At 44.9% G+C, this 14079-nt stretch overlaps 1 protein-coding gene across 15 annotated transcripts in view; it reads left to right on the forward strand.

The window, feature by feature from the left end:
* Positions 1-14079, forward strand: part of LOC128877005 (protein turtle-like) — a 213708-nt gene that overhangs the window by 37284 nt on the left and 162345 nt on the right. For all 15 annotated transcript variants that reach the window (XM_054123904.1, XM_054123917.1, XM_054123906.1 and 12 more), the window contains one exon: positions 2896-2952. The gene's annotated coding sequence lies outside the window, so the exon portion shown is untranslated. The remainder of the gene's footprint in view (positions 1-2895; positions 2953-14079) is intronic.

Consider the following 14079-nt stretch of genomic DNA (forward strand, 5'->3'; position numbering starts at 1 on the left):
AAAATATTATTTTGTTTGGTTATTTGGAAAAATACTGCTACGGTCAAATGATAAGAGGCCTCCTCAGCCTTCGAAGTAAAGGCAAAAGAATATTTAACGATTTATCTCGATTTTAGCACTGTAATCGAAAGTCTTCTTCAAGGTGTTTCCTATTTCGAAAATGTTTACAGCGAGAATCCAGGCTCACGGATTAAAGTTCCCGGTATTTAGTAAAGTAGCGAAGCACGAGATGAAAATTCTGTCGGTCTCGCGAGCGTTCGATATTAATTTAGCCGCACGAGTGTAACGCGTCCCTCTAAATCAGGACAGTATCATTTGGCAAAAATATCGCGTGGCTGGGGCACTTATCGTTCGCAATGACTCGCATGCAATGGCTCCGCCCGCGCCGGTTTTCTAATTCTCGGGTAGAGTCTAATTAACGAGTCTAAGTAACGCGTGTAATTAAAGGGAGGGTAATACATTTGCCAGGCGGCGGTATCGCGAAGAAACGACAGGAAAACTAGCTGCTGCCACCTCTTAATGGGCCCTTCTCGCGTGCCCTCTCGTGGGATACGCGTTCGCGGAGTGTGCGAACGTCGGCGTCGTCTAACCGTGAATATGGCGCAGACTATACAGGCTGTCCCAAAATCGTCGTTCGAGTCCATTCGTACCATCACTGGCGATCAAAAATGAGTCGATTATCATCAATAACATTAATTTGCAACTTTTTATCCAGGAGCATGGTTATACATATGTATATGATCAACACGATCGATTCGTCGAAAGATTTGAACGGCCGATGCCGCGTAATCGGATATTCCGTGCGTGCCGCAAATTGTGCATTTTAATGACGCACGCGTGTACGGAGATAAAAGGTCGGAAGCAAACTCTCGCCGGACTCTGCTGTAAGGGGGTTGGTCGGGATGGTTGGTCTATCGATCGTGGTACGTCTGAAAATTGAGAGACTCGTCAAGGGGAAAAAAAATTCCGATCCGTGATTCCGTCAGTCCTCGTCGCATTCCGTGAGTTCATTCGTTTCGGTACGGACAGTCGAAGAGGGGAGGGGACTTAATTTATGATGGGCTCCCGACGCGACCGGTATTAAACTCCATAATGAATGAGCAAAATGAATTACAACGCGCGCCTCGCGTCTACTGGCCCGTGCGCCCGTGCAACATTCGCTCAAATATGATTTTCGTTGCGCCGAGCACACCGGGGCCATTTTGAATGGATAATGCTGCCTTCAAGTAGGGAAATTAATCTCCAAGAGCACGCAACATTACAAGCTGTAATCACGCCGCACAGTCCTCGGAGGAAACACGGGAAACTTGGCTTCCGGTGGCTTCCAAACTCGCTTAAAGTGGATCACTGGAAAGAAAAAAAAGTTTAAGGCCACTTAATTCCATTTTATTCAAATTAAAAGAAATCAGGGATTGGCAATTGCTCTTAGAGATGGAATAAAAAATTGTCGAACAGGTCTTGTTTTCGATGTTTAGGCTAGGTCGATGTTAATCGGTCGTCGACGTCGGCTGGATATTCTATCGCGGAAAGATTTCCGTCGAGGGGATTTCAGGATCCGTCAGCCGCCGGATGCACCTACCGTTTTCACGAGGATTTCCGCCTTGGTCGTTTTCTGTCTCGTGACCGTTCAAAAGCTTCCAGCAGCTTTTGCTGAGAAAGAAAAATCTATTTAACAGGCGTCCAAAGAATGTTGGAAGGGATTTTTAAAGCGACTGGAGCTTGGATTGCCGTCACTGAAAAGAAAAGAGGGTCCAATCGTAGAGTCAGTTGTAATTTAACAATTTTAGTATGCTGGAATTTAATTGTCACCTTTTTCAGCCCCTTCCATTCTTCTATTGGTTTCATTGTTTAATTTACATTATTTAATATTTATTTTTAAACTCACTTTTAGGTTTTTACCTTCTGTTATATATTTCTTTCATCACTCGTTAGTACTCTACACTCGTATCTTATAATCCTCTTGTCGTTCTTAATTAATACCAATAGAATAATCTTAATAATTACCTTGACATGGTTTCCCATCCCCAGCCAGATCGGATTAATCGTACATTTCACGCGCGAAGAGACGATAAAATCGCCCCAGACTCAGGGCTGCTCACCATCCGTTTATTTTTCATTCCCTTTCGTTTCGTTTTTAATTAGACGCGCGTGTTTACGGACGTTTGCTACGTAAAATTATTCCCCGAGCGACGTACTCTTGTCTGAAAACGTTTCTCGAGTACAGTTCCGTGCGGGGAAGTCGTGCTAAAGGCGGAGGTTTAATCAGTTGGATGCTCAAGCGGAAACGTAAAGGACGTCGAGTCGCCGCGATTACCACAGCCACGAATGATCTTTTGTTCGCGACAAATGAAATTGGAGGGCCACCCGTTTAGCGTGGTTAAGAAACGCTGGGGCAATATTTTACTCTCGCGACGACAAGCTTGCTTTTTTGTTTCGTGAATTATCGAGAGACCGAAAAGAAAACGCTGCAAAGATGCATCAAAAACTTCCCGAATCTACTTCGGAGTGTGTTAAACGTACAACAAAATTTGAAATTAATCGCTCTTTAATATTTCTTCCTTAAAAAGCATTTGCTTCTCGCCCGTAAAGTATAAGTTATAGTTGTTAACAATACCTTAACGAGTTTCAGTCGTTAGAGGTTATGTGGAGCACGGGTAAATTGGCGATGAGAAATTGCTCTCGCGGCGGTGCGACGCAAATCGTTGGAATGAAATATTTGATTACGCTATAGAAAAATATTGCGAAATAATAGAGGTAGCGGCCAAATCGCGGACGGAGCGCAATCATTCAGGGTATTACGTGTTCTGTTTTTCAGCGATTGGCGGTTTGACCGAGATATCTCGCCCACCCCCTCGCCTTCATCAAACTAAATTTCCTCTTCTTTTTGTCTCGCAGAATTCGAGTTGCTGGCAGAGAGAGGCTTGCTCTGGTGGAACCGGGGCTACGCGAACGGTGAGTTTTCTCTATCCATTTAATACGATTATAAATTGTAAACGGCTGCAAGGAACGAGCAGCTTTTGGCCCCATTCAACCTCTCTGTCTCCCTTTTTCGTTCGCGTTTCGCTATATTCGAGACTCCATTTACCGAACGAGAACGTCGAAACTGGCGGTAATTAACGCGTGCCTCGACTCTTCTCTTAGTGATCGAAATCCGATCGTCCGCAACTGGATCGTTGCGTTTCCCATTCCTCATTCGATGGACACTCGAGATACATCTTGTCTTGCTGTTTGCTACTAATTTCTGTTCGTACTAATAGTAGGAATAATAGATCGCGCTTTGAAATGTGGCAACCAGATCTAACGCGAATCTAGTTCAGACATAGTCGAGACCTATGTTAACTCGAATCTGTTACCTAAAAGAAATTAATTTACCTGAATTACTTAGCCAATTTGGTGCTCGATTACTAGTGGGGTTTTTCGCTTCAGACCTTTCTCAATTAAAATAATTTATTTCAAAGAAATTGTTATTATTTTCTATCAATAGGAAAAAAGGAAGAACAATTTTGGTTCGAGAGGATGGCAGGTTTCTCGAAAAGAAACTGGGCGAAAACGAAGGGACGCGAGGGGAGGGGTTTGCGTTTCTTCTCACAGACGAGTTCACCGTAATTTTCAACTATTCACTGACTCGCTTTTACGTCTCCGTAACCTCTCCGCGTTGCGACGGAAAAACTCGTCTCCGTGGCGGGTAAAAGGCGCATCGAGCAAAGACAACTTTCGTACCTCGAACTTCGTCGGCCGTTTCGATCCTGAAGTACCTTCTGTTTCTTCCGACGTTTACATTCTTTAAACTCAATCTCCGTGAATTTATCCTTTTGCTGAAACAGCGTTGAAACGTCCTGAACGCGACAAATCTCGTTAAAATAATTCTTTCCGCGTTGGTTTTGTCGTTTTCTTGCGCAAATGTTTTGCGGGAAAAGTGTCACTTCCCTATCGAACCCTTGTCTAATTTCATTTCAATTATAAATTAGCCGAGTTTAGATAGGAATAGGCTGGTTATGAAAAACCTTAGCACGGAATGCTATCCGACTTGAGAGCAAAAAAGATTTTTCCTCGATCATAAATAAATGGAATATATGCATACCTCCATTTAAACACCCCTATTGCGTACATTTAAATGAATATGACGTTTTCATTTTTCGACTCACCCTCGTATTTTCAGCGCTCTACTCTCGCGCACGTGCAAAGGTCGCGATGAATGCGAACGTCAGAGGCGCGAGGGGTGAACAAAATCTCGACGGGGTTGGGGAGATTGAAATGCTTAATTGAAATCAACCCGTATTGCAGGGATACCCTTCCGGTGCAAACAGCCGCGTTTCCCGGACGAAAGGAAAAATGGGCCACGTTTATGCGTGAAGAAAGCAACGCGCAATGTATCAGTATCGGCTCTCGAGTTTACCACCCCCGGAATTATGCTCGACCTTTTATCGTAACTGCGCTCAACTATTTCCACGATTTCCTCTCCGATCCCTGTTCCGCGTGCTGCGCCAACGATTTTTGTATTCCGTGGCTCGGTCGTCCCTCTGTTTGGCGCAGTGGCGCATTATGCTATAGGTGAAAAAGACACGTGGTCAGGTCATCGACTGGAGGCCTCGAAATTAAAGTTTTGGCAGTCGAAGGGTGGGGCTTTTTGGTATAATAAGTGAAAGAAAAATAAATAACAGCTTGATTGAGATTAGAAAATTATTCTTTGTACGAGGGGGGAGGGGATGAAAATTGTCATTAATGGATTAAAAGTAAACTTCTTTCGAGTTTTGTTCATATTAGAAAGGCTTCAAAACTATCGAGGAAAACTATTACTTCTTGTCCAAAAAGAGACATAACGCAAGTTTGAATTATTTATATTGCACGCGGTCGATTCGCCGCAACCGTGACGCTGTTATCGTTTTACCTCGGAAACCCGCAACAACCAGCGCGTAGTGTACGCAAAATTTTAATATTCATCGTCCGCCGAGTTCGTTCTGCGGCCAACCGATTACTCTCGAACGTTTTCTCTGCTAGGGTTTCCCCCCTTCCCTCGAAACGCTGATAAAAAATCATTTGCAGTCGTATCGTTTCACGTTACTACACGACGTTCAATTCCATAACTCGAACTAGTTTTCATCCCACGAGTGACGAATAAAGACATGTTACCTAGGAAAAGCAGCTTCGAATGAAAAAATACAGAGAGAACGAATAAAATTTCATCTATTATCCAAATAACGTCCATCACTGCTCTCATACTTGAGGATGTTTCCTCCCTCGAAAGATCTTCGCGTTCCCTTGTCAGTCGTGTTCGTCGAATTTCCGAATTCATCTGTTTCGTCTGGTACTCCCAGGTCTGAGAGGCGAACGATTGACACGCCTCGGAGTTTGCGGGAACTCCTATCCTCCGCCGCATTATTGGTTCGGTCGCTTCTCCTTTGCATTCATCGCGCCGCGCCGCGCCGCGCCGCGCCGCGCGCCGAGGGGAATTCTCGAGATGGAAGGTACGTCGATATTGCCCCTTTTCTTATTTATTTATCGCGAAACGGGTCTTTTCGGGAGATCTTTGTCGATTTCAGTTCATCGTTGCATTCCACCGTCTGTTGTGCTCACCGTTTTCAACGCGTCTCGCTGCCTCCTATGCCATTTCTTCTTTGTCAGGCCCCGCTCTAGTCCTCTTCCAGTGGCTGGTAATACGGGTGATATATTAAAGTTGAACTGCATTGTATCGAGTATACGCCGAGAAGGGAGAACGAGATCGGTTGATCCGCGGAAGGCGACGTGAAAAGCCTCGGGACGCGTATACCTCTACACTAGGCGCGCGCTGAAGGGGATAGGATGATGGGGACCCCGATCGTTTTACAGGAAGATGCATCTTGACACGAATGCCATAAACGCTTTTCACCTCGCCTCCAATTCTTTCCGCGACATTCGTGAAATTCATTCGCACGACGCCGAGGCGACGGAGCCGCGGATACGTCGACGCGATTCGTCTCGAAGATCGACGCTGAACTCACGGGAACATTCGTGTCGTGGGGAATCCGAAAAATCGGTTTTAAGATTTTTACGTGTGCCAGTGGACTATAGTTCCAGTTCCATTTTTCCAAGACATCGATTTTGTAGGTTATATCATGGGTTAATTCCGAAGAAATTTGTTTAAATTAAATGGTAGATTTGATGTTTTCAACTGTACGTTTGTAACCCTCCATTTGCCTCGTCCATTACCAGATGGAAATCAAACCACGTTAAAAAGCACATGGCGTTTCCTTTTTTATTTTCCCTTGAAATGAAAGGTTAAAGGAGAATCGATTTTTTAATTTCTAAGGCTCGACTACCTCCTTAATTTAATGACTCATTCAGAGATTTCGAGCGATATTTGCCACGGGGTGGGGGGCGGGGAAGATCTTTAGATTCACTTGGCGGAGCGAACAGTTAAAACGCCACTCGAGCGACCCAACCCTCCGCAATCCCCAGTCGACGAGCCTCTGCGTTTACATCTCGATCCCCTTTCCTTCGTTGACTTCGCTACGCGGAAGCGCACGGCCGTTGTAGATAAAGCGAACTTTATATATGTATACGAAAACCACGGTATAAAATACGGAAGCGAGGAGAAACCCTCTCCTCCTCTTGCTCTCCGTCCCCTCTTCACGTCCGTTCATATTTTACAACTCCCCCCCAAGCTCTCTGACGTCGTTGAGGGCGTCTCTTACGGAGTTGGCAGCGACGCGCTTGTGCCAGGTCGTTAGCGACGGCGAAGTCTTATCGTTTAGTTTATTCCGCCGTCGCTAATATCCACCGTGCTCGAAGAAAGGAAACATCGGCACGGGGAAAAAATTCGCCGATGAAAGAACGATAAGTGAAACTTAATTCCGCGCTATCTAGCGCGCTGCTTCTTAGGAATCCTTTCAAACCGCGCTGGATCGACGACCACTTTTTTCCCGAGGATATTCCGAGGCTACGGAGTTACACAAGTCGACGCATCCTTGATTAATTTATTAACGTCTCAACATTTTCGGTCCTGGCCCTCCTCAGAGTTGACTCTATAAAACTGAGAAATAAATTTTCCTAAAAAATATCTGAGGCGATAGTAGATATAATGTATACGTTCGAAGTCACACTAACTCGACGTGAGAAAGTGTGAAAATATAATAAAATTGGAAATTATTATGCATTTCTAGGAAAAAATTCCCCAAGAACACCCACCTTCTCCATTCGGCAATGAGAATACCCCCTCAAGGGAACAGCGCTCTGTACTCCTCCGGCTGAATACTTATCCAGCTTCGGGAAAAGTTTCCAAGAGTTTGCGGATCTCTTATCGTCGAATGAAAGCGACGAAAACGTCACCAGATTCGGCTCGAATCCTGACCGTATTAAGGGGAATATGGCGTCAAATTGCTCCAAAACGAATGTCTTCTTTTGGGTTTAATTCCGAGGATGTTAACCCAAGTCCAGACTTTTCCTTTTACACACCATTTACATGTACCTCGAACGGTAAGAAAAATATTTTCACTCGTACACATCTCCAAGGAAATTTGCGTATTATTACTCTTACTTATATAATTGTTTTTACGGTCGTACAGAGTGGCACAGTATCGTCGATCGATCCTCGAAAACGATGTAATTTCCATGAAGATTCCAGGGGCTGTTCAACAAGCCAGAGAGTTCACGGTTCGAACGGCTGCGGCGCTGCAAAACGGCAAACGAGACGCGGCCGCTTCGAGGGCTGTGCTGCACTTAGCTCGAAAAGAGCCCGATTCCGCGCCCCTTGCCTGCGTCATCCCCCAACCGTACTCGTCTCCCCTACGCAGAAATGCAATATGTGCATACGGCAGACGTGCCGCGAATAACGCGGGAGTTCGCACATGCCCACTATGTCTATGGAAATACCCACGCGAATATGCGGTATTTTATATCAAGTTTGACTCGAGGTTCATACCCCATCGCGGAGAAGACTGAATTCAGCTCGACTGTTTCACTTACGGGAAAACAATTCGATTTCGGTCAATTTTTGAAGATGAAATTGTTACAAATTGTTTTAAATTATCGTCCATAAACTTTCATATAAAGAGATTTCCTTCAAAAATTAATGGTCCCTTTACAAAAAATTCTCAAAGTCTTCTCTCGGAGTGTCCAAGCACGCGCTAGCCCTCGAGGAGCAGCGAAACAAAAATGCAACGGGAAATCGTAACGTCGAGTCAAAGAAATAGCAGAAAATTGCACTTATCCGGAGTTAAGTGCACGCCGCGCTTAAGAACGTTTTCCCGTCAACGACGCCATTGCTGCTCGATGAAAATTCTTCGGAGCGCGAAGAAACGAGAGTGCCAATAAGTCTCGCGAATCGGATGTCGAGGAGTAAATTGTCAAAGGAGTGTAGCGTATGCCAGGGTTCTCGGATGGTCTAGCCATGCTGAATGTTCTGAAGGGAACTGAGAGGCTGGAGCTTCGACGTCGACACCGTGCCACGCCGTGCCGATAGGCGCGTGAAACTTGATAGATCCGCGATCGATGGTATCGCGTGGCTACGACGCGACGTCGACGACGATAAAGGGTGTCGACCCGCGCGTACGTACGTAGTGGCTCGCCAAAGTATTCCAGGGCCTTTGAATCGAATATATCAAAAGGGGAGGAAATTGTAACAATTTTTAAAGAATTTTAATTAGAGCGTTAGTCAGAGTTAAATGAGAATATTTTTAGGGACAAAATTTCTTGATTTACTCTACGAAAATGCTATTATTTTCCAGTAGAAAGTTGCTTAATTTACGTTGAAATGCCAAAAATGGCGGATTTGCCAGCCAACGAGGTTTGGCGAGGTGTTTTTCCACAGTCTGAACCGCAATAAAAGTGTTCGGAAAATCGCAACGCAACTTCATTGTTTCGTGTATAAAACAGTTTGGTTTTGAAGTTGGAATACTTTGCCGAGCCACTGTGTATATCCCGCGCGAACGGGGACGAGGAAAGAAGTAAGCAGAAATATTCCACGATGGGGTTTATTCGCTATTTTATGCATTCATGACGCGCACTTTTATGGATTCACTTTTACGGGGCTGAAAAGCGACTTCTTACTCGAACTCGGGGAAGAAGCGAGCACTGGGACGCTAGGAACGTCGAATTGTATAAATAGGATGTATTGCTGTGCGGAAGAAAGATCAGGCTTGTGTTAAAACAACGATTCTGTTATCTCGAGTAAAAATAACACGAACGACCAGTCAAAGTTTACAGGCATATATTATTATTGTAATATGTTATAACATAAGTTATGTTTATAATGTATTACTATGCAATGTGTATGTGATGGCTGACCAAATGTCTCACTCAATTCGACTCTCACTGAACATCTTTTCCTGGTGAGAATAAAATTAATCGCATTAGTAATAAAACAATTAAACACATGGTTCTTTCTGTTCGAATTAATTCTATACTTTTCCCAACCAATTATAATTTTTAAACGACTCTCAGGTCATGTAACCATGCATTCAAAACAATCTTCGTTCAAGCTACCTTCCAGGATTTCTTCAAATTCAATGGAAAAGTTCAAGTTCCCATTTTATATCCCTCAGAGCCATGGAAAAGTAATTTAAAAACTCCATCTCGTTCTTATAAAAAATTGCTGAACAATAGGAATTCATCTCTGCTGTGTTCTCCGAAGCGTTGGTTCCGACGGAAGTCGACGCGATCGAAAGTTGCGTTTTCATTTCTTCCAGAAACGTAATTCCTTTACGGATATACGGCCGTCTCCCTCTTGGTCGACGTTTCAGAGGGAAAGTTCGCCCGCCTCTGAGCCAGGTAATAAGGTAGAAACTTTATCGGGCGGCTGTAGCGGCGAGTTCTTTGCCAGGTTTTCATGTAAGGGATGGAACGCTCGACCCCGATCGTAGAGTAGCCGGGATTTCTCATTAAATACGACTAAACGATCGAAACAAACGGAGACCAGGGAATAATCGCGATATTAATTCAGCGGTTGCACTATTCCAATAATGTTCGAGAATTTTGTAGATAACCAAGCGAGCACAAGTTGCGAGTGTTTGTTTACGTATTTGCTTCAGTACTTATGGAACAGTAAAATCGAACAATTATTAATCGAAACAATTTTACGTTGTTTCTTTCGAGAACTGCATTCGCCAGGTGAACATTGATCGCGGAAAGTAACGCAGTTAGCGCACCAATCCTCACGCTTGAGGTTCACCGCAAACAGGGAGATGCTTTTCCTCACGGTCAGCGGGAAGACTCGGTCTCGTTTTTTTCTTCTTCTTTACGAGTCGGTGTAAAGTTACCTGGGCACCGGATAGACGTTTCAAGCGAGCTCCAGATGCTCGTTTGCAAACACGTGTGTGTTTACATAGCGTCTGACCGCTTCCGGCGCAGAGGCACCCACGGCTTCTTCGCGGTAATTCCTCGTCTCCTGCTGGATCCTCCCCCCTCGTTCGTACGATGGAAGAAGGGTCCTGGCGAAAATGTCCTATGTACAGGGTGTCCTATAACTGCTGGTACAAGCGAACGAAAAGGGGATGATCCTAAGAAAGCGTAATAAAATAGAATGTTGAAGTAACGATAAAGTTTATTATTACAGAAATTACTAAAAATGTTACCCATTCGACTTATTTTTTCACGTAGAATCACCCCCTTTTCACTTGTATCAACAGTTACTGGACACTCTGTATATTTCACGTGGATGGCTCGAGCAAGGGTGTCCTATTATTTTATTCAGGATGTGGTTTCGCGCCGGGGGAACGGAAATCGTTGGGAGTACGAAGTTTCCTCGTCGAACTCCAACGGTTCCTGCGATCGTTCATTCGATTTCTAAAGACCTCCACATGGTTCCCTTTTCTCGTACTTCGGGAGGGAGTAATTCACCCGCTCCGTGAATAGATGAGTCAGAAAAATGGGGTAACGAGCGGTAAAAGTTCGGGGGAATCGACGTTTCCTGCCGCGGGAACAATTTAATCCTACCAATTTTACAGGTCGTGGCATGAAAATTTGTATCGGAGCTCTAAAAGTAAACTTGTTTCGATTCAATTGGGTATTTATTAAGGTCAGAAATGTTTTAGAGGGATAGGAACCGTGTACCTCGAAATATCAACTCATACTTAGCGATAGAATACACCCGATGAGATAATATGTATCTACACCATCGTCTCTCAGTGGTAGGGATGATTTCCTTTCGGAAGAGCCCTCCTCCGCAGAATATTGTCCATCAATTTTACTTTTTCTCGAGTAACTCCGACCGCGATCGATTTACCCTGTAGATACATTTAAGTCGTGCAGCCCTGATCCGACACGTCCGTTCCGAGCCACTGTCGCGCACCACCGAGGGAAACAAACAGCCCTCACAGAAACAAAGAAAGAAGGGTCTCCGTTCTGGGCATCGATTTTTACGTTTGCGGCCAAGGTTCGACACGGGTGAACCAGGGTAAAACGGAACAGGGACAAATAGAGAGAGAAATGTAGCCGCGGGCGATGAACGAAGGGAAAAGGTGCAAGTGAGACGTAGAAAACGATCGACGAAGAGAGTGTACCGTTGGATTCCGCCGCGTTACTGCGGACGAGCCGCCGATTCGAGTCTGGTCGACTGATTTCTCCCCTCGTCGTATCACGGCTGAACTCGAGAAAATTTCCTATCGCAGCGGATGCGAAGAAATGACGCGGAAAATCGGACGGAATGCCCGTTCCCCTCCCCCACCTTCTTTCAGTCCGTTGCAATCTTTTAGTTTCTCTTTCCTTATTCTTTTTCCAGCCTTCCTCCTCTCCCGTTCGCCGTCGAATTTATTTTCAACGGCTTGTCCGGCTCTCGTTAACGCTGCCAACCTATCCAGCGGCTTCCGTCGTCGATCGACCGTTATCCGATCTCGTTCCTGGTCGCTGCTGCGAGGAAAAGCGACGGCACAGATAAATTTGATTAGATACACGATTTATGTACAGGTCGAGACACTTAAAACTGCCCACCCGAATAACTCGTAAGTTCCTGGCGGACGAAAAGGCTGTAGGCTAGATTGGTTTCTTGTTGGAAGCAGAAATAAAATTAGAAGCTCTTCGATGGCAGCGATGGCGAAGCTAAGCCTTCGATGCTGCAATCCTAAATTCTTCAACCTGAATGTCCCTAAACATATGTATACCTATAAATAAAGGTGCCAACGAGTTCAAACGACTGACACAAAGGAATCTCCATCAGCCATTCCTCGAGGATCACCCCGAGGGATGAAACGAAACATCTACATCCATTTCCACGGTTTTTTCTTCTTTTTCCGGGAATGTGTGGAACAACGTTTCCAAGATTCTTGGATCGTACGCCAACCACCGTAACATTATTTTCAGTTCAGACTCGGGGAACTCGCGACGAAGAAGTACGGGAGCGAAACGACTCGAAGAAAGAAACAAATGGCACCTTCGTGGCTCAATCTATCGGCTCATTTGAATAAGTCGACCGTAGGAGGCGTCCTTCTCCAATCCCCTCGTCGACTCCACCCTTGCGTTGCTCGTCCCTCCGCTTCTCTCGCGGAACCCCTCCCATTCATCCCTCGCTCCTCAAAGGGTGGCTCGCTTCTGTCGTCGCCGCTGGGAGCGTAGACGTCTTTGCTTCGGTGCCTTAAACGTCGTCTGATGGAAATCGCGATTACACTGTCTACTTTTCCTCCACCTATCGCGAGCAAGTGCTTTCGAAAGGGTGACTTCTGCTCCCCGCGAACATCCATCGACAGAGCGACCCTAGAGAGGGAAAAGGGATAGCTGTCTCTTTGAAAGTGTATACCGCGTTGATTGAAATGACAATGTTCGAAAATAGCTAGCTCTGGTGATAGTTGGTAGAAGCATGTTTATTTTAGAATATATTGGAAAGAGACGGTACAGCCGAGCTAAGGTAGAGGAATTATTCCATGGCGCAACGTTGGTATTAATTTCGAGAAGTGTTCAGACGTTAAACTTAGGAAGCGTGTTCGAGGCGGTAAATAAGGAACAGGTGCAAACGAACGAACCGAGAAGTTTGGTTCCAGCAGGGCGGCACTCGTCGAGTTTTCTCGATTACGGTTGCCATTCTTTAGTGAATTTGAAACGCGTCGTCGCGCAAAAGTTCACGCTGCCCCGTTGAACCTGGGTTAAGGAAGTTTAACGGACGCAAAGGACCGTAATAAAACTTGGAACGGAATTATAATACGAGTTTGGCGGATTAATGTAATGGGAGGGGGGAATCCATGCTGCGAAGCACCGAGGGAACTCTTGTTTTCAGTAATCAAAATTCACGTCTTCACAAACATCATCAAACTGTCACTTTGATTGCATCAATGTTCTATGCATTTAAATTCTTCGTACCAAATTTTATGTTTCTTTCACAGATCCACACATACAGAAGTCCATTAAAAATTGAATTCAACGTTACGCGATTTATCGTACAAAATTTAATTTTTTTTTAAATAAATCATTCCTCGAAATACAAAGCAAACCAGAGCTCAACACGCGTACACTTGTACACGTACGTGCACACTCGTGTATGCAGAATTTTTTAAAAAGGTTGAAAGAATAAAACGTGGTCTTTGTTTCCGAATTTCGTCCGCAGTCGCAATAGTCGGAAGGAATCGTTAATATCGGAGCGTGATTGTCCCTCGAGGAAGTTAATTCGTTCTTTTGCGGGGCGGGGGGGTGCATTGTGCCCGCTCGCTCGCAAAGCCGCAATCCGCGGTGATTTTTTACTACAAAAGCAGTAATTGAAGGTGAACAGAACCGCGGTCCTGTTTCCAAGGAACGGTTCAGTTTCTTACTTAATTACCGCAACGACTTTGCACGGCTCTTCTTGTTCGCTTGTGCCACCTCGATGGTAATTGCGATCTTTCGATGTTTCCCTTTTCGTCCGTTTGCAGTCGCCCATTTCAGGGGATACGATTCATGATTTTCAACGAGTATTATCAACAAATATCACGGCGAAATGTTAAACAGAGTTATTTAGACCGCAAATTGGTTTCATTCAAATGGAAGACCAGTATCAGAATCAAAACATCTTAATAAGGGAGCTTGAGTTACAGGGATCCATTAAAATCAGAAGACTTGGTTCGCTCGCGAATATGTACACGACGTATAACCATAAAGGACTTTCGAATGTCTCCAATGAATTTCCACAGAGCCACTCGAGGGCCT

Source organism: Hylaeus volcanicus, chromosome 5 (assembly GCF_026283585.1).
Source record: "Hylaeus volcanicus isolate JK05 chromosome 5, UHH_iyHylVolc1.0_haploid, whole genome shotgun sequence".
In the NCBI taxonomy this organism is placed as follows: Eukaryota; Metazoa; Arthropoda; class Insecta; order Hymenoptera; family Colletidae; genus Hylaeus; species Hylaeus volcanicus.